The sequence below is a fragment of the Artibeus jamaicensis genome, unplaced genomic scaffold (assembly GCF_021234435.1).
Source record: "Artibeus jamaicensis isolate MK-2021 breed Jamaican fruit bat unplaced genomic scaffold, CSHL_Jam_final contig_456, whole genome shotgun sequence".
Classification (NCBI taxonomy): domain Eukaryota; kingdom Metazoa; phylum Chordata; class Mammalia; order Chiroptera; family Phyllostomidae; genus Artibeus; species Artibeus jamaicensis.
This window is the reverse complement of record NW_026521839.1, coordinates 1,111,779-1,133,056: the sequence shown is the minus strand read 5'-3', so window position 1 is coordinate 1,133,056 and position 21,278 is coordinate 1,111,779.

Sequence of the window (21,278 nt, the reverse complement as noted above, 5' to 3'; positions counted from 1 at the left end):
TAAAATGACAGCCAACTCACAATCATTAACAACCATACCTAAAACAAAAACAAAAACAAACTAAGCAAACAACTAGAACGGAAACAGAAACACAGAAATGGAGATCACATGGAGGGTTATCAATGGGGGAGTGGGTGGGGAGAGAGGGAAAAGGTACAGAGAATAAGTAGCATAACTGGTAGATAGAAGATAGACAGGGGGAGGGTAAGAATAGTATAGGAAATGTAGAAGCCAAAGAACATACAAATGATCCATGAACACGAATTAAATGGGGTGAATGCAGGTGGGAGGGGGTGTGCAGGGTAGAGAGTAGTAAAGGGGGGAAATGAGACAACTGTAATAGCATAATCAATAAAATATATTTTTAAAATACTTAAAAGAAGACCTCTTCAAACATTTCATTTTTCTTTTCCTCAGATTTATTTGGTTCATTTCATTCAGTGTCCATTAATAAGGGGGCATAAATAAAGACTAATTTGTTAACTTTCATTTAAAAAATTAAAAATTTACATATTGTAAGTAGAGTGGAAGAAGCAGAATTAAAATGTTTCATGCCAAAGAGCTGCTTGTCCTGGTTTGAGCCCCAACATAGATCTTCCCTCAGTGACTAGTAATTTGTTACTGCTCTGTAGTCCATTGAGAAGATGGATGGCAAACACTAAGTGCAAATTAAGGCTCCATATGGCCAAAGCATACTACATAGCAGAAAACATAAGCACATTAGTAGAATTAACCTTGCTGAACATAAGTAATTAGAAACTGTTACTGCAAGCCCAAATATTGATACGAAAATTAAATAGCTGAATTTTGGTCAAAGATTCCTAGATATAAGGAAATTCATGATGACAACTTTTTAATTTATGAGGCCTCTATAAATGGCATTAAAATAGACTAACTGCCCTAAGTATTAGCAATTGAATGTAATTTAATGTACCACAATTTAGTACCAGAATAATAATTTCCATTCATTCTCCTTAGAAAAGTCAGGAGTGAGTCTAACGTATCTGTAGGTTTCAAGCTAAGTCTAGTTCTAGCTACACCACCTAATTGATCTGGATATTTGCCAACTACAGTGGTACCTCAGTACTCATTAATTCATGCCAGAACTTGTGAGAAGTGCCAAAACTGACAAGTACCGAAAGATTAAGTATTTTTCTTGTAGAGCAGCATTGTGACTTATACAAGTTTTAGCAAGTTCAATGAGTCCCAAGCAAGTGCTGAGTGCTAAGACATTTTTTTCTCAACGAAATGCAATGAGTACAGGGTTTGACAAGTTCTGAAGCCAAGTACCGAGCTATGACTGTGCTTAATGACAGATGCACACTGAACTAATTCATCAGCATGAATTATGAAAGAAGAGGTTTTTCACATAATAGAAAGATTTTCACATATTAGAGGAAAGTGTGGAATAATCTAAAATTCAGTCTGCAAATATTAGGCTGAATAACAGGAACCTACAAATATTTGACCATTTTTAATCTATAAACAAGGCAATTTCGTGTACTTCAAATGAACTTATGACATGCAACCTGCCACTTCCTCTGCTTCAGGGGGGCAAACATAGTGATATGGTAATCTTCTTGCTGAGCCAAGAATTCTCAGCTCTGTGATCAAAGTATCCAATATCAACCAATCACCCTCAGAAGAGATGAAACATATCTGACATGTCAGCTTGAGATCCCTTTTTTAACATATTGTTCATATAAGGTTTATTAATTTGTTCACTTAGCAATTACTATTTAAGTGTCTACCTTATGAATAGCACTGAGTAAGGAGTAAGGAGTTAAGAGGAATACAGAAGAGTCTACACATTGGGATTCGTAAGCTACCTTTATTATGTACAGATTATATACACAAAAAATGTACGTGTCAAACTCAGATGAGGAGCATATGATATTATTGGGGAAAATACAAAGATATTTGGGCTTTGGGACAACAAGGAGGAAGGCACAATTCTGTGGTAAAATTGATCTGAAAGGCTTTATTAAAAGGCTTCATAATCTTTATACAGATAGGATTTCAAGAGACAGAGTGAAAAACAGATCGCATACCAGATGGAAAGAACAGTAAGATCAACTGGGAGCACGATGTGCCTGAGGAAAGCAAGGGGTGGTGGGAAAAGAGAGGTCTGTGAGTGTGAGTGCAGTGGGAATTTCACCCAGGGGGGTGAGGGGTAAGGTTGGAGCATAAAGTTGAAATGACAGTGAAGAAATTTTAATATTTTATAGCATCATCTAAATAATTTGATGGTCTTGAATGCTTTCACAAGTCATGACAGGATAGAAAGTTCTAGAAAAATAGGTCTGGCACCTATGTTTAGGATGGATTGCAAGTAGAGACAATCAGAAGCCAGCTAAGAGATGGTTTCCCTACCATGACAAAGAATGGAGAAAACTAAAATATGTGCACAAAACTGTATCAAAAAATGTCAAAGATGATTATTTACAAAGTGAAAAGAATAAGTAATTTTGGTATAAATTCATTTCCATTTTACCCAACAGAATGCTAATTCAGCATTCCACAGTGTTGTGGCACTTTAGTACTTCATTTATTCAACAAATACCTAAAAAGCACTTGTTCCAGACATTTCTAGGCTCTCGGGATGCAAGGATATTCTAAACAGACATAATCTATTGCCTCAAATAGGTACATTCTAGGGAAAAAAGTAAACAGTAAACAGAAAAAATAAGTAAGTACCTCCTGCAGCCTGTGTGTGATAAGTGTTGTAAAGGCAACAAACAGGGTGCAGTAACAGAAAATAACAAGACCGCTCTTTTTCAAGTGTTTGTAGATGACTGTTAAGCTAAAACCTAAAGGAATTATTAGAGTCCTGGCTCTACAACAGCAAATATACTGCAACCATAAATTGCAAAGCCAACATAATTTCCCCTCCTTGTCCTTTTCCTCTTCTAGCTCTATGTCAAAGCTTGATTTAACCTATAGTTTGTTGCCTTTTCCAACTAATGATGAACTGAAATCATTAAGGGACAAAAAGTGCCGCTGAGGTGGTCATTAACTTACTAGCAGAGAATCAACACAGAGATGGTTCCTGCTGCAATAAATTCAAACCTTAGTAGTAAATATTTACTGGTGGGAAGTCATATTTCTGCCCCTGATGGTCCTGTTACCACACAGCCATTAAAGGCTGAAAGCCATTTTAGTAACTATTTAGGAAAGGCTAGTCTAGAAAGATTGGGTATATTGTTATACTCTTAAAAGTCCAGGTAATTCAAATACCCAGTTAAAATAGCAGAAAGAAAAGTCTTCTGCTGTGTTCACTGAATCTCTACTCCAGTGACCGCAGTGGCTTAGGAGACTGTTCTACATGTATCCTGATTCTGCTCTCTTAAGCCTTTTAGTTTCTATGATGTCTCAGATGTTTGTCTATATTGTGTCCCACAGCTCTGGTGACTACTGAAGAAATTCCCATGCCCACATCTTTCTCAGCACTGGACTCTTCCTGTCTTCTGCTTATGATACTGCAAATGTGCAAGATATTTGAATGCATGCCCAATTCATATAGACTATACACTGCTTGAAGATGTGATTTACTAATCATATGTCCCCCACAGCACTTAATACATGCTGAGTAAATGTATGGGGAAAATGAATGAGCAAATGAGTGGATGGATAAATGAATTTCAGAGAAGAACCTTTAAAATATCTCTCACTGGCAAAATCAAATTGGACATTCCCAAGATCAGTGGTTTCTAAGCCTGTGTGTATATCAAAATCACCTGGAAGCTTACTCAAAAACACAATCCCCTGGGTCCTGCTTTCCCAGTTCTGAAACCCCAAAACATCTGATGGAGCAGATCTGGTTTAGACTTAAGAAATTGTGTTTTGAAAGGTCCTCCCAGATGTTTCTAATGTGCAGAAGTTTTGAAATCTACTAATTCAGCAATCTCAATAAAGAAAACTAAATGAAATACCAAGAGGATAGCTTTATTGTGAACAAGTTTAGGGGCTTATAAAGAAATATATTCTACATATTGATGCCTATGAAATTTCTAACATTCATACAAAGACCAGATCTAAATTACCAAGGAAAAAGAAACAGATCTGAAGTTTAGCTTTCTAGATAGTTAGATAAATCAACATTGTCATCCAATAAATCTTATTTTTACTAGGGACCCTCACTGTGGTAGAATTAAATTTTTCCAGTAGAGTTTACACTTGTTCAGCATGGCACACTAGACACTCTGAAGGTCTTTTGCATGACAAAGTAACTAGATCCTGGGTAAAATCTCATTCTTTTTGTTGCACTGCTGGAGTTCTAGAACATAAGAGAATCCTCAAATGAAAGGGGAAAGTGTGCTGACACCAGATTGGTGAGCAGTAAGTCCACCCAAAAGGCATGGGTTGCTCTGAGAAAGAATGTATATGACAACCACGACAGGGAGACCAAGACCTGACCCAGAAGAAAGGTGGAAAACCTGAATCTGAGCTTCACGCATTACAAGGATCCCGGACTAGGAATCATGTGACCACAGTGCAACCACACTGCCTGGGCTTCCAGTGGAATCAAATATAACTTCTCCTCAGAGGAAGAAACTCAATTCAGACTCCTGAGTCTACTACAGATTAATTATGAGCACCTTTTAGTCCACAATCAAGGAGCAATAAATACACAAGGGAATAAATCACCAGAAGAAACAAAAAAAAAGTAAGAAAAACACCAACGACTTCAGAGGCTGAAATCATTTGATGGAAAAATGAAATACTAAAACAGAGAATATGTAAATAAATTGCTCAGATTTTAACACAGAGGAAAAAACTTAAACTATAGAAAAAAAGATTACAAGATATTCAAGGAAGAATGGGAAAGTTTAAAGTATGTCTAATTAGAATCCCCCAGAAAACATGAAAGAATGAACAGAAAAAATTTTTCAAAGACATAACAGTTGAAGCTGTATCTGTTAATGTGGACTAAGTAATTTGAACTAATCCTCCCAGTGAAGATAATTTTTAAAAAATAGTAAAATATTTTTAAGAAGAACTTCTACATAGTATCAAAGAGTTAACAAGAAAATAAGAAATCACTGAACTTAAACCCAAAGGGAAGCATGAATCCAGACAAGTGAGTCCAGCCATCAGGTGCTGAGAGACTGAGAGGCACCTTGGCTCAGTGACTTTGGGTCCCTGAGACAAAGCTGAGTGCAAGTAACTTATTAAGAGCTGATCCTAGAAAACACAGGTAGCAGCATGAGGAAATTAGGAAAGAAATGGCAACAAAAAATGGCATTCTTAAGCACGTTTCCACATTAGGTAATTAAAGCTTAATCCTACTGGAGAATTAGTATAGACTATGTGACTAAAAATTATTTCACCCTAGGGAAAAGAAAGTTGGAATATTTATATACCACTGGTTGAGTGTGAGTCCCAGGGAATCATTTGCTCTCTGGCACTAAAGACAAGCCAAGAATATGGCTACTAGAGAAAGCCCTTAAGGCAAAGAGACTCAGGTGCTGGCAGCTGGAAGTCAGGCTGGTGCACAAAACACAATGGTGAGCTCCACTGAGATGGGTAACAGGCCACAAGCATCTGCTTCAGGGTTTCTCAGACAGCTGGAAAGGAAAAGTCAAAAATCACACACAACAGGTGGGGATCTTTGCAAACCATCCTTTCCTGGGTGATGGGGCCTGGAAGGAATGAATCCTTTTGTGAGGTTAGTGAAGATGAAAACCTGCATTGGACAGAGGTAATGTCATCCTGGAATTTAAATTATTTCCCCCTATAAATTTTCAAATTTCTAGGAAACAAAAAAGAAAAAGAAGATATAAACAGGAGATAGACACCAGGAGGGAAAACTTGTAAAAAATAACAAACAGAAACAGACCCCCAGGACCTTGGGTGGTGAAATTACAGGCACAGACCAACTGTGTTTATTATGGTCAGGGAAACAAAACCCAAGCACTACTGTTTCAACAGGAAATTGGAAACTATAAACACTGCCTAAGAGCATGGGGGCCTCACCAAGGCCTGGCTCCTGCAGTGTGCAGCCACTGGCATCACCCAGCCACTCCCCACCAGCCTCCCCTGTGGCTGTGTTGTGGCAGTGTGCATCTGGTGAGACACCAGACTTCTGAACAGCTTTCCCTACACCCTAGGGGGCATATTTTCAGCAAGGTCCAGCAGTGCAATTTGCCTGGGCCCTCCCAACAAGATCTGCTCCTCAGCCCCCAGAAGTGCGGAGACTCTTCCTTGGTTGTACTATCTAACCCCTGAGGGTAGTGAATGCTCTCACTCTTGCAGTCTTTAGAGTTCCCTTTACTTCTTCCTGGTCAACTCTGTCACTCCAATTGCACCTCGGAGGCAACAGTTGTTTATGTTAAACTTTCCTTGTTTGAATTTTTTTAAATTGCTATAATAGGAACTTGAAAAAGAAATAAATAAAAATTTTGTAATAGAAAAATATAAATCTGAAATTAAGAACTTAATGGACAGGTTAAAGATCAGTTTAGACAAAGATGATAACAGTAAGTGAAGTGAAAGATAGAGAGAAAAAATCAGAATAAAACAAAGAGTGCCAAAATATAAAGAGGGTAAGAGACATAGAGAATACAGTGAGAAGACTTAACATATACATAACTGGAGTACCAAAAGAAAATGAGAGAACAGAGAAAGTATTCAAAAAATAATGCCTGTTGGAATTTTTCAAAATTGATGAAATACATGAAGCCAGGTAGTCAAAAAAAATCAATAAAGCTAAACAGAATGGAAAAGGAACTTAATTACATCAGAGTGACACTGAAAAAGAAAAAGACAGAAGAAAAAATCTTAAAACAAAACAACAAAAAATGATGATTACTTTGAAAGTAGGAAAGAGTAAACTGGGAGTGAACTTCTCATTAGACATAGTGCTTGAATAACTTCTCCAGTCTTGGGAGGTAAAATGACTGCCAACCTAGAATGCTCTACCATGTGAATATATACTTCAACTTGGAAGCAAAAGATATTTTCAGACAAAAAAAAATGGACAGTTCACCACCAGAAGACCTACAAGATAAGAAAATTCTCAAGGCTGATCTCAGACAAAAGAAAGATTATTACAAATTGAAGAATTAGACATATAGAAACAAGCAAAAAAAAGATATACAAGTATGCCTAAATGAGCATTGACTTTATAAAGGAATAATAATAACTTAAAGCTTTATACACGCACATACAGCATTTCATTTGGAAAGGGCTAAATAAAATTATGTTCTAAGGTGGAGTAATTTTGAGAGGAGAGGTAAAGGTGTTAATTATTATAAGATTTTCATAAGTGAAAAATACAAATTATAATTTCCAAGGTAATCTCTAAAAAATAGAAAAAATGTGAATAACTTCCAGTCTATTAAAGGAAGAAAAAAAGAATGATTAAAAAAATAAAATACTCGGACGCAGCTGAGGAACCAGCTACGGGAGCCGGGAAGCTCTCAAATCCTGGGCCGCTGTCATAGCGACGGGACTGGACGCCGGGGAGTCAGGTACGGAAGCCGGGACTCTCCAAACCCCTGTGACGCAGCTGAGGAGCCAGCTACGGGAGCCGGGAAGCTCTCAAATCCTGTGCCGCTGCCATAGCGACGGGACTGGACACCGGGGAGTCAGGTACGGAAGCCGGGACTCTCCAAACCCCTGTGACGCAGCTGAGGAGACAGCTACGGGAGCCGGGAAGCTCTCAAATCCTGTGCCGCTGCCATAGCGACGGGACTGGACGCCGGGGAGCCAGGTACGGAAGCCAGGACACTCCAAACCCCTGTGACGCAGCTGAGGAGCCAGCTACGGGAGCCGGGAAGCTCTCAAATCCTGTGCCGCTGCCATAGCGACGAGACTGGACGCAGGGGAGCCAGGTACGGAAGCCTGGACACTCCAAACCCCTGTGACGCAGCTGAGGAGCCAGCTACGGGAGCCGGGAAGCTCTCAAATCCTGTGCCGCTGCCATAGCGACGGGACTGGACGTCGGGGAGCCAGGTACGGAAGCCTGGACACTCCAAACCCCTGTGACGCAGCTGAGGAGCCAGCTACGGGAGCCGGGAAGCTCTCAAATCCTGTGCCGCTGCCATAGCGACGAGACTGGACGCCGGGGAGCCAGGTACGGAAGCCTGGACACTCCAAACCCCTGTGACGCAGCTGAGGAGCCAGCTACGGGAGCCGGGAAGCTCTCAAATCCTGTGCCGCTGCCATAGCGAAGGGACTGGACACCGGGGAGTCAGGTACGGAAGCCGGGACTCTCCAAACCCCTGTGACGCAGCTGAGGAGCCAGCTACGGGAGCCGGGAAGCTCTCAAATCCTGTGCCGCTGCCATAGCGACGGGACTGGACGCCGGGGAGTCAGGTACGGAAGCCGGGACTCTCCAAACCCCTGTGACGCAGCTGAGGAGCCAGCTACGGGAGCCGGGAAGCTCTCAAATCCTGTGCCGCTGCCATAGCGACGGGACTGGACCTCGGGGAGTCAGGTACGGAAGCCTGGACACTCCAAACCCCTGAGACAGCCCGGGGTGGCAGAGGATCCCTCTACGGGAACTGGGAGGGTCACAACCCCTGTGCTGCTGCCATAGCAAGGGGATTGGACACTGGGGAATCAGGTACGGGAGTTGGGACTTTCTAAGCCTCTGTGCCACTGCCATAGAGACAGGACTAGACGCCGGGGAGTCAGGTACGGAAACCGGGACACTCCAAGCCCCTGTGACGGCCCTGGGCGGCAGAGAGAGCCAGATACGGGAGCCAGGACATTCCCAGCCTCTGTGCCACTGCTCTAGTAACGGGCCTGGGTGCTTGAGGAGGCGGCTACTAGAGCTGGGACATTCAGCAGTGGTAGGCGACCAACGCAGAGACCAGTGCGAGGACCAGCGTGAGTGTAGGTGGAGACGAAGAACATCAAGAAACTTCAAGGAGTCTGTACCACTGAACTTCCCAAGGAACATACCACAGAAGTTTACACCATAAAACCAGTGTTTCAGAACAGATCAATTTTGGAAGCAGAGACTAACAAGAAGAGTCTCAAACAATGGGAAGACAAAGAAACAATCCCCAAATGAAAGAAAAAGCAGAAACTTCAGAAAGAATGTTAGATGAAATAGACGCTGATCAACTATCAGACAGTGAATTCAAAGCACTGGTTATTACGAAGTTCAAAGAGCTCAAAGAGCTCACAGTGAGCTACCAGAAACTACAGGGAAATTATAATGATCTCTCTGCAAACTACAGCAACATCAAAAAGGAAATGGAAACCATCAGCAAGAGACAAGAGGAAATGAAGAATACAATTTCCGAATTGAAGTATACAGTAGAAAGTTTCCAAAGTAGGATAGATGAAGCGGAGGATAGGATTAGTGAGTTGGAAGACAGGGTAGAAAGCATCTCACAGAAAGAGCAAGAAAATGAAAAGAGGCTCAGAAAGAATGAAGAGGGATTAAGAGAAATGCAAGACAATATGAAACGTAATAATATACGAATAATAGGAATACCAGAAGGAGAAGAAGAAGAACAAGGGATAGAAAACGTATTTGAACGAGTAATGAGAGAAAATTTTCCTAATTTGATAAGAGAAAAAGTCTCACAAATCCAGGAATCACAGAGAGTCCCAATCAAGAGGAACCCAAGGAGGCCCACCTCAAGACACATCATCATCAAAATGGCAAAATTCCAAGACAAAGAGAGAATCTTAAAGGCAGCAAGGGAGAAAAAAGAAATAACATACAAGGGAGCCCCAATAAGGTTAGCTACCGACTTCTCAATGGAAACACTTCAAGCAAGAAGAGAATGGCAAGAAATATTTCAAGTAATGAGAACCAGAGGCCTACAACCAAGGCTACTTTACCCAGCAAGGCTCTCAATCAAGATAGAAGGCCAAATAAAGAGCTTCCAAGACAAAAGAAGTCTAAAAGAATATGCCTCCACCAAACCAGCTCTACAAGAAATACTAAAAGGACTGCTTTAAGGGAAGGAAGGATAAGAGGGAGACAGAGAGGAACACAGGTACAAAAATGGCAATGAATAAGTACCTATCAATAATAACCTTAAACGTAAATGGATTAAATTCTCCAATCAAAAGACACAGAATAGCTCAATGGATAAGAAAGCATGACCCACACATATGCTGCCTACAAGAGACTCACCTCAGGACAAAAGACCATCACAGACTAAAAGTGAAAGGCTGGAAACAAGTTTTCCAAGCAAACGGACAAGAAAAAAAAGCTGGGGTAGCAATTCTCATATCAGACAAAATAGACTTCAAAAAAAAGGCTGTAAAGAGAGACCCAGAAGGTCATTTCATTATACTCAAGGGAAGAATCCACCAAGAAGACATTAACATTGTAAACATATATGCACCAAACATAGGGGCACCCAAATATATCAAGAAAATCTTAGAGGACTTCAAGAAAGATATTGACAGCAACACAATCATAGTAGGGGATTTGAACACCCCACTATCAAAAATGGACAGATCTTCCAAACAAATTATCAAAAAGGATATTGTGGCATTAAACAACACCCTAGATGAAATGGACTTAACTGATATATATAGAGCCCTTCATCCCAAAGAAGCTAAATACACATTCTTTTCAAATGTACATGGAACATTCTCAAAGATAGACCACATGATAGGACACAAAAGGAGCCTCAACAAATTCAAGAAAATTGAAATCATACCAAGCATCTTCTCTGACCACAAGGCACTGAAATTAGAAACCAACCCCAAAGAAAAAAACCCAAAGCACCCAAAAACATGGAGACTGAATGGTATGCTATTAAACAATGAATGGGTCAAGAATGAAATTAGGGAAGAAATCAAAACATTTCTGGAAACAAATGAAAATGATCGCACAACAACCCAAAACTTATGGGACACAGCGAAGGCAGTCCTGAGAGGAAAGTTTATAGCAATACAGGCCTACCTAAAGAATATAGAAACATTTCAAACAAACAACCTAACTATACGCCTGCAAGAACTTGAGGAACAACAACAAAGACAGCCTAGAGCAAGCAGAAGGAAGGAAATAACCAAGATTAGAGCAGAATTAAATGACATAGAAACTAAAAGCACAATTCTAAGGATCAATGAATCCAGGAGTTGGTTCTTTGAGAAGATAAACAAAATAGACAAGCCTTTAAGTAGGCTCATCAAGAAAAGAAGAGAGAGGACACAAATAAACACAATCAGAAATGAAAAAGGAGAGATTACAACTGATACCGCAGAAATAGAAGAGATTGTAAGAAATTACTATAAAGAACTGTATGCCAAGAAATTTGAAAACCTAGGGGAAATGGACACATTTCTAGAAAAATACAATCTTCCAAAACTCAGTGAAAAAGAAGCAGAAAATCTAAATTCACCAATAACAGCAAAAGAAATTGAAGCAGTAATCAAAAAACTCCCATCACACAAAAGCCCCGGACCAGATGGTTTCACAGGAGAATTCTACAAAGCATTTAAGGAAGAGCTAACCCCTATTCTCCACAGACTATTTCAAAAAATTCAGAAGAATGGAAAACTCCCAAATTCTTTTTATGAAGCCAGCATCATCTTAATTCCAAAATCAGATAGAGACACAACAAAGAAAGAAAACTTCAGGCCAATATCGCTGATGAACATAGATGCTAAAATCCTCAACAAAATATTGGCAAATCGCATCCAACAACATATCAAAAAGATCATACACCATGATCAAGTAGGATTCATCCCAGGAATGCAAGGATGGTTCAATATTCGCAAATCAGTAAATGTAATACATCATATAAACAAAAGCAAAGACAAAAATCACATGATCATATCAATAGATGCAGAAAAAGCTTTCGATAAGGTACAACACCCATTTATGATAAAAACACTCAGCAAAGTGGGAATACAAGGAGCATTTCTCAAAATAATAAAGGCCATATATGAGAGACCTACAGCCAATATCATACTCAACGGGAAAAAACTAAAAGCTTTTCCACTAAGATCAGGAACAAGACAAGGTTGTCCACTTTCACCACTTCTATTTAATATAGTATTGGAAGTTTTAGCCACAGCGATCAGGCAAGAAAAGGAAATAAAAGGCATCCAAATAGGAAAGGAGGAAACAAAACTGTCACTGTTTGCAGATGACATGATAGTGTACATGGAAAATCCTATAGACTCTACCCAAAAACTCCTCAAACTAATTGATGAGTTTGGCAAAACAGCTGGTTATAAAGTCAATATCCAGAAATCAAAGGCATTTTTGTATACCAACAGTGAATCAGCAGAAGCAGAAATAAAGAGAAAAATCCCATTTGATATAGCAAAAAGAAAAATAAAATATCTGGGAATAAACCTAACCAAGGAGGTAAAAAACCTGTATGCAGAAAACTACACAGCCCTGAAGAACGAAATCAAGGAAGACACAAACAAATGGAAACATATACCTTGTTCATGGATTGGAAGAATTAACATTATCAAAATGTCCATACTACCCAAAGCAATATACAGATTCAATGCAATACCTATTAAAGTACCAATGGCATATTTCACAGACATAGAACAAACACTTCGAAAATTTATATGGAACCATAAACGAGCTCGAATAGCAGCTGCTCTTTTGAGAAAGAAGAACAAAGTAGGGGGGATCACAATACCTGATATCAAACTGTATTACAAGGCCACTGTAATCAAAACAGCCTGGTACTGGCATAAAAACAGGCACATAGACCAATGGAACAGAACAGAGAGCCCAGAAATCAACCCAACTCTCTACAGTCAATTAATATTAGACAAAGGGGGCAGTAACATAAAATGGAGTAAAGATAGCCTCTTCAACAAATGGTGTTGGGAGAACTGGACAACTACATGCAAAAAAATGAAACTTGAGCACAGACTTACACCATACACCAAAATAAATTCAAGGTGGATAAAAGACTTAAATGTAAGTCATAACACCATTAAAGTCCTAGAGGAGAACATTGGCAAGAAAATCTCAGATATTTCACGCAGCAACTTCTTTACTGATATGTCCCCTAGAGCAAGGAATGTAAAGGAAAGAATAAACAAATGGGATCTCATCAAAATAAAAAGCTTCTGCATGGCTAAAGAAAACAGTATTAAATTAGCAAGACAACCAACTGTATGGGAAAACATATTTGCCAATGATACCTCAGACAAAGGTTTAATCTCTAAAATATACAAAGAACTTACACGACTCCACTCTAAGAAGACACCCAACCCAATTAGAAAATGGGAAAAGGACTTGAACAAACACTTCTCCAAGGAGGACATACAGAACATTCAGAGACACATGAAGAGATGCTCAATATCATTAGCTATCAGAGAGATGCAAATTAAAACCACAATGAGATACCACTTTACACCAGTCAGGATGGCTATCATAAACAAAGCAACAAACAACAAATGTTGGAGGGGTTGTGGGGAAACGGGGTCCTTAGTTCACTGTTGGTGGGAGTGCAGACTGGTACAACCATTATGGAAAACAGTATGGATTTTTCTCAGAAAAATAAAAATCGACCTGCCTTTTGACCCAGCAATTCCACTGCTAGGATTATATCCTAAGAATCCTAAAACATCAATATCAAAGAACCTATGCACCACAATGTTCATAGCAGCACAATTTACAATAGCCAAGAGTTGGAAGCAACCTAGGTGCCCATCAGTAAATGAATGGATCCAAAAATTGTGGTACATATACACAATGGAATTCTATGCTGCAGAGAGAAAGAAGGAGCTACTACCCTTTGCAACAACATGGATGGAACTGGAAAGCATTATGCTGAGTGAAATAGGCCAGGTGCTGAAAGACAAATACCATATGATCTCACCTTTAACAGGAAGCTAAACAACAAAACAAACAAGTAAGCAGAAAAAAAAAACCCAAAAAACAAAGACACTGAAATAGAGAACAAGGGGATAGTGACCAGAGGGGAGAAGGAAGGGAAGTTAAGGGGAAAAAAGGGGGAGGGATTTGGAGGAACAAATAGGAAGGACACAGGGATGAGAACTAAGGGGGGGGAGGAAATGGGAGGGAGGTGGGGAGCAAGGGGCAGGGGAGGCTGGGATGGGAAAAATAGACAAAAAACTGTACTTGAAAAATAACTAAATAAAATTTAAAAAAAAAAAAGAAATAGAAAAAAAAGAAACTGATATGAAATAATATTGAATGTAAATTGTAATTGAAAAAATCTAAATTAAAAGAATCACTAGAAAAAAAAATAAATAAAATAAAATAAAATAAAATAAAATACTCAATCCAGAAAAAGAAACAAGAGAAAAGGTGATATGCAACAGACTGGATAGGTAAAAAGAAGAGAAAAGAAAGGAAAAGAAAAGAAGAGAAAGGAAAGGGAAAGAAAGAAGAAAGAACTCTAATAGAAGCAGATTTTCAAATATCAACAATTGCACTAAATTAAAATGAATTAAATATCCTCAAGTTAAGACAAAATACTGTCAGTCTCAATGCAACAGAGAAAATGATAATTCAAAAGGTTTATCTAGATTGTAGGAACACAGAACCACAACCTAAAGCAGAGGCATCCTTTTAAATCCATAGGCTTGTGAGACATACAAACCAATTCTTGAATGCCACTGGGATTTTATGCTTTCTTGTTACACATCAAAATCTGGCTGAGACTAAAATTGGCACCTAGGCATGAAGTGCTGCCATGATAAAACCTTAAAGTATATGGTATTAGCTTTGGGATTGTGTGGCCAGTAGAGAAACATCTGTACAAACTATTCAGCCTCCAGCATGGGCATAGCATGGGGATTTTCCTCCACATTCTCTTCTAAGTGGCCAAATAAGAAATATAAAGATCTTTTTCAGTGATAGAGGCTAGCTATAAAAATGTACAGAAAATGTCAAAGTGCATGAGAATATGTCAAAATTCTGCTGTTTGAAATTAGGAAGAGAGAAGGAGCCTTTCACAAAATTAATTTGACAATAAAGGAGACGCTCCAAACTGTGTAGTAGAGCAAAAGAAAGACAATAAGGATTGTAAATGAGGAAATAAAATAGCCATCATTTACAGATAATGTGTTTTTGTACAGCAAAAATCTGAAGACTTTACAGATAATTTTAGAATATTAAAAATGAGTTACACAAGATTTCTAGATACAGGGTTAACATTTAAAAATAATTTCAATTCCTTAACCAGCAACAAATAGGAAATTTTAAAAAATTAAAGATATTCTTTATAATAGTTTTAAAAACAGCAATACCTACACTAAATCTAGCAAAAAATACATTAATAACTCTCCACAAAACACTGTAAATATTACTGAGTTAAATAAGATTTTATTAAATGGAATGATTATTAGATATAGAAAAATAATACTTTTTAAAATTAATTTTCCACACAAATTCATCTTTAATTTCAAAACAATCCCAGCAGGTGTTTTTTGCTTATTTAATTGTTTAGTATAGTAATTGACATACTGATCCTAAAACTAATATGCAATTGCAAAGTACCAAAGGTATTTAAAACTTACTTGAAGAAAATAAAATATGGTAACACTTGCCATATGAGACATCAAGATTTATTAGAAAGCTACAATTATTAAGGAAGTGATATTGTTACAAGCATGAAACAGATGCAAAAGAAGCAGACGCAGACGGTGTGTGAATGCTGCAGTGCCCTCAGATAGGGCTGTCGAGCAGAGCCGGCAAATAAGCCTTTTAGTGAACGAACTAAGACAAATGAGTATCTGCATAGAAAAAAATGTTTAAACTTGATCCCTAGTTCACATTATGTACGAAAATCAATTCCAGTGAATTATAGACAAATATGAAAGAAAGAATATTCAATCTTTTGAAAATGTAATATAATAATGTCAGCAAATATCTTCATGACTAACTTTAGAAAAAGAGTTCTTTAATAATAAAGGAAAAGATTGGCTAATTTGAAAACATTAAAATTAAAATTTTTATCCAAAAACACAAAAGGCAGAAACAATAGTATAGGAGAAGACATTTGCAACATGTATAAGGCAAAGGAATTATATTTAGAATGCACAAAAATTCTGCAAATTTAAAAAAGGCTATTTAATTTTTTGCAGATGGGTCAAATATCTGGAAAATTTGCAAAACAAGAAATTGAAAATGGCCATTAAGTATATGAAAACTTATTTCTAATCAGGGAAATCAATAAATATATGAAAATACATCAGGAAGAGAGAATTTCAGGTTAAAACCAAAATGAGGTTACAATACACACATAACAGACTGGCTAAAATTAAATAGTCTAACAATACTAAATATTGGCATTATGAAAAGCAATGGAAAGCATCATAAACTACTGTAAATCATTTCAACCCCTTGGAGAAACAATTTGGCATTCTCCAATAAAACTGAAGAAGACATGCTTTTTGGTGAAGTTATTCTCTCCTAGAAGACATTCATGTTATTCTTATAGATTATTTGTAATGGCCCCAAACTACCACAGTCCACAGATCAGTTTTGCTCAGAAACATAGTAAAATCAAATCCAATAAGGCATATTTGAAAAAACACATAATGACCAGTTGGGATTATCCCAAGAATAAAGGGATTATTTGCAACAAGAAAATATGTAAATATAATTTACCTCATTTATACAGTGAGGAAGGAAGTCATATGATAATTTCAATAAATGCAGAAAATTGCTTAATAAAATTTAACAAACAATGATACAAGAAAAGCTCTTAGCAAAATAGGAAAAGAAAGAAACATTCTACTGTCCTAAATACAGATATTAAAAGCCTAAAATTAAAATCACCTTTAATGATGAAAAGTTCAAAATATTCCATTTTAACATCAAGATAGTCCCTGTCACTGCTTATGTTTCACATCATTCCAGTGATCCTAGCGAGGTGATAAAACAAGAAAAAGAAATTACTACTGGAAAGTAAGGAACTATCATTTTTTTCAAAGATGACATAATTATCTGTTCAAAAAATCCAAAAACAATGCAAACATTTTTAAATAATTATTTAAAATAAGACAATTTAACAAAGTAGTAGGTACAAGATTGCTATATAAAATGTGTTATATTCTTATATATCAACAATAAAAGATTATAAATCAGTTTTTTTTAAACTGAATATTATTAAAATGTCAGTTTTCCACAGATTTATTTGTACATTCAGGATAATTTTTATGCAATATAAAGATCTTGAGAATAGGCAAGACTTCCCTGAAGTTGGTCAGGAGGAAAAAGGGAAGAGGAATTGCTTCTGCTGCTAGATTTCAAGATGGCTTTTCCAATAAAGCCACCGTAATTAAAACATTACTATGTTGTTAGAGCACAGATTAACAAATTGACCATGAAACAGTATTCAGAACCAAAACACAAATCCATGTATCAGTAGCAACCTAATACATTACAGAGATGGAATGAATCACTGTGGAAAAGGACTATTCAGTTAATAGACTGTGGATAAATGGTCCTCCGCATTGGGGGAGGGTAAAATTGTATTCCTTTCCCAGTTTACACACAAAACTAAATTCCAAATGTTCCAAAGGTTTGAAGTCAAAGGCAAAATTTTAAGGCTTCTAGAAGAAAATACAGAATAAATATATAAGCTCAAAGTGAAACATTATTTCAAAATCAACACACCGAAAGTACTAATTGTAAAAGAAATGTATAAATGTGGCTACATTAAAATTTACAGATTCTGTTCATCAAAAGACACCAGAAAGAATGAAAAATTAAACCACAATGTGGGAAAAGGTATATGCAACATGTGTTACCAACAAAAAATTAGTAGCCCTTATATGTAAAGAGCTCCTACAAACCAATGATAAAAATAACAATACAATGAAAAAACTGGCAAAACATATTAATAAGAATTTCATTGAAGAGAAATGCAATGTTCCAGAAACCTAAACTGATGATCAATTTTCAATAATCAGGAAATGCATTAAAAATATCATTTTATACCTACTAAATAAGCAAAAGTTGATAATGCAATATTGACAGTATCAAGGGTAGAGAGTGCTAAAATATCTCTTAAACACAGTTGACAACAGTATAAATTGGTACAACTTGGTACTGGAAAATGATTTGGCACTACCTTTTAAAAATGAACTTTTTAATACATTCAATGATCCAGCAATTACATCACCAGTCACATATTTTCAGGAACTGGCCCACGTGCATCAGAAGGCACACACAAACAGCAGCACTGTTGCTAACCACAAAAACTTCCAAATGACTCAAATGACCACTGCTAGAAAAATGAATAAATTATTTGCCATATACAGAGTGGGGCAGAAGTAGGTGTACAGTTGTGAATATATGAAACACCGAGGTTATTCTCTATTATTATTAATTAGTGCATTATTTTCCATACGAAGAACAGTAAACCTACTTTGTCCCACCCTGTATTTATAGAATGAATTATTATACAGCAGTGAAAATTACACCAGCTTTACACATCATTATAGATAAACCTTAAAAACAAAATAATGAATTAAAAAACAAGTCACAGATCACATACAGTCTGTGATACCATTTTTACAAAACTCTTAGTTCTTTTCAAGGGTGAAAAGACAGTCATTTAAAAAAATCTCTCACAAAAACCCAACGTCTTCTGTTTCTCTACTCAGAATTATTGGAATTGATTTTATGCAGAAAACCTATTACACTTTACTGTAATTCTCTTGGTTGGTTAAGCAAATCTTAGAGGGAGCCAATTAGTGCACTGAAGGAAAAACTTTCTAAATAACACTGTAAATCTTTGGCATTGTCAGGAAACGGAAACCTTTGGTTACTCAACATGAATAATTTAAACAGTGACCATGAAAATCATAGATGGCCTACAAAGTTAAAAGGGCTATAAAGTTATCATTCTTAATCTCCCTCTATCTTCCCAATAATTCTTGTTGGCTCTACCTTCAAAATACATCCAGCCCCAGCTACCTCTCCTGACTGCCAAACAGCTGCCCTAGTCCAAACCACTGCCATCTCCCAGTGTGACCACAGCGAACGCCCATTAACCCATCTCCCTCATGAACCCTGGACTGCCTCTCACCCACAGTCAGGTTCCTCTCAAAGTAGCAATGACAGTGGTCATCTGAAAATGTAATCCATACACATCACTCCTCCAATCAGTGTCTGCTGTCTCCACAACAGTGGCTCTGCTCTCCCCCTCCCAGAGCACTAAACCAAGTCCTGCAATGACTGTGGCCTGGGGCTGATTCCCTGGCTTGACACTTACTACTCCAGCCACACTGGCCTTTCTGCAATCCCTGATATGTGCAAAACAGACTCCCAACTCAGATCCTTAGCATCTACTACTAAGTATCTAACCAAATGAAATGGGTCCTCAGTGAACAAATGATACACGCCATGAGCTCACATTTATGATGTATGTAACCAATCCTATTCACCTGTGATACATAAAACCACTGTAACTTGCCTGATGTAGAGAATATGTTGTCTTCCTTTAAAGAATGTTTGGGAACATTTTACATACATGACTTGAAAGCCACCTACACATTGTATTTTATACAGAATTGTCTAATAACCCAAAATATACTATCTTGATAAGGCAATCAAGCATTCTGCAGAGGTTCTGTTAAGCGCATATACATATATAGCACCCTCTCATGCCTCAGTCAACCTACCCATACTTTCTCCTCCCCCATGAAGAAATGTGGTCTCTTTATTAAATACTCTTTCTCAGGAAATATGAAGGGCTCTAAGAAACGTGCTCCTAATGAGATTTTGAATGATCACCTAAACTTGGAGGAATTTCCCCTTTATCATAGCCAGCCCCTCCTCTTCTTTCAGAAGAATTATCATCTCTGGCTATTAACTGAGCATTTTATGGGAAGAAAATGGAAATGGAAGACAGGGAATCATAATTTAAGTCATGATCTGGCCTCTCAATTAAAGTGGTATTAAAAAGCACTATAGTCCTCTGCCTCAGCCCACATGTACCAAGGTTGAGGAATGATTGGAATTCCCTCCCAGAAAGGACAATAATGAGTGCTTCAGCCCAACACAACTTGTAGCAAACCAGAGTCCAGAGAAAATCAGAAAAGAAGCAGGTATGGGAGTGGAGCACAAGGAAGGAGGCTTGAAAATTTGCTCTGCCTATGCTGGCTGGAATTTATTCCTGGTCTCCGAGGAGTAAAAATTAGTTCTCTCAGACCTGATCTACCAGATCTGTAGGTCAGCTGGCCTTTGCTACATGTGGCCTCTCAGGAAGACAGCTGAGCCCAGGAATGGCTCCTAACACCCATTCCCTAGTCCAGGAGCTCAGAGAGAATGTAGCTGAGGGGTGAGCCCCAGGGGCCCTTGGAACAAGTGTCAAGAAGATGAATTTCAGTATGCAGGGCCTTTGGAAAGGGGTGGATGAATGGAAAGAGATTCTATTTCCCAAAGAGCTGCTCTGAGTCCCTGGGGAGTGTGGGGGTAGTGCATCTCTGCCTGAGTTAGAAAGCACACCTCAGACTGTAGAAAGGGCCACTGCCACTGTTTAGGCCAGCAGACATAGAATATACACCAATATTCCTGCATTATCACATTATTCATAGGGTTACTGGAATTTTCAAAAGGAAAACACACACAGAGAATGAGGACCCTCGAGGCTTACCTATCTTCTCCATGACATGTTTTGCCGCTGATTAGCCATGCAGGTTGGGCCAAATCATTTACTTTCTCCATGACTCACTGTTCCTCAGGTGAGAGAAATGGATACTTCACCAGTTCTGCTTATCTCACGGGATCATGGGAAAACTGAGAGGAGTAGCTGTAGCTGTGCTCTGTAGCTCCATCCCTGTGTATCGAGCACAGTTACTCATTTCCCATTCTGCCCAGGTCCTGCTACAGAACTTCTCCAGAAGATGCTTAGTCCACTACTCTCCCCACCACCCCCTGAAGGAATCTTATCACACAACAAAGCCTCTTCCAAGAAGTTAAAATGCCTCAAAGATCTTAGGCACACCAGTTAGTAATTCACTGTCTCAGAACATCACTGAGGTATTAGTCAGTGACCCAAAAATCCACGTGGCTGTGTGCCCACCTTGCTCCCAGGAAGGGGTACTGTATACATGGTCCCGCCATCTCTCCCCTGCATGAGCCATGTGGCCTTGGATAAGTTCTATAACCTATCTGCTCCTCAATTTCACATTTGCAATGCTGAGATAATAAGTGTAATCTCCCTTATCCTACAGGCTTGCAAAGTGTAAATCAGTAATGCAATAAATATGTCAAGGCATCTCAAAAAACACTAAATCTAAAGTCCTTATCATAGCGTATACTGTCTTATCCTATTAAAATGTAGGCTTAGTGAGGACAGTAGGGTTGGGGTGTTTTAGTCACTGCTGTATTTTCAGCA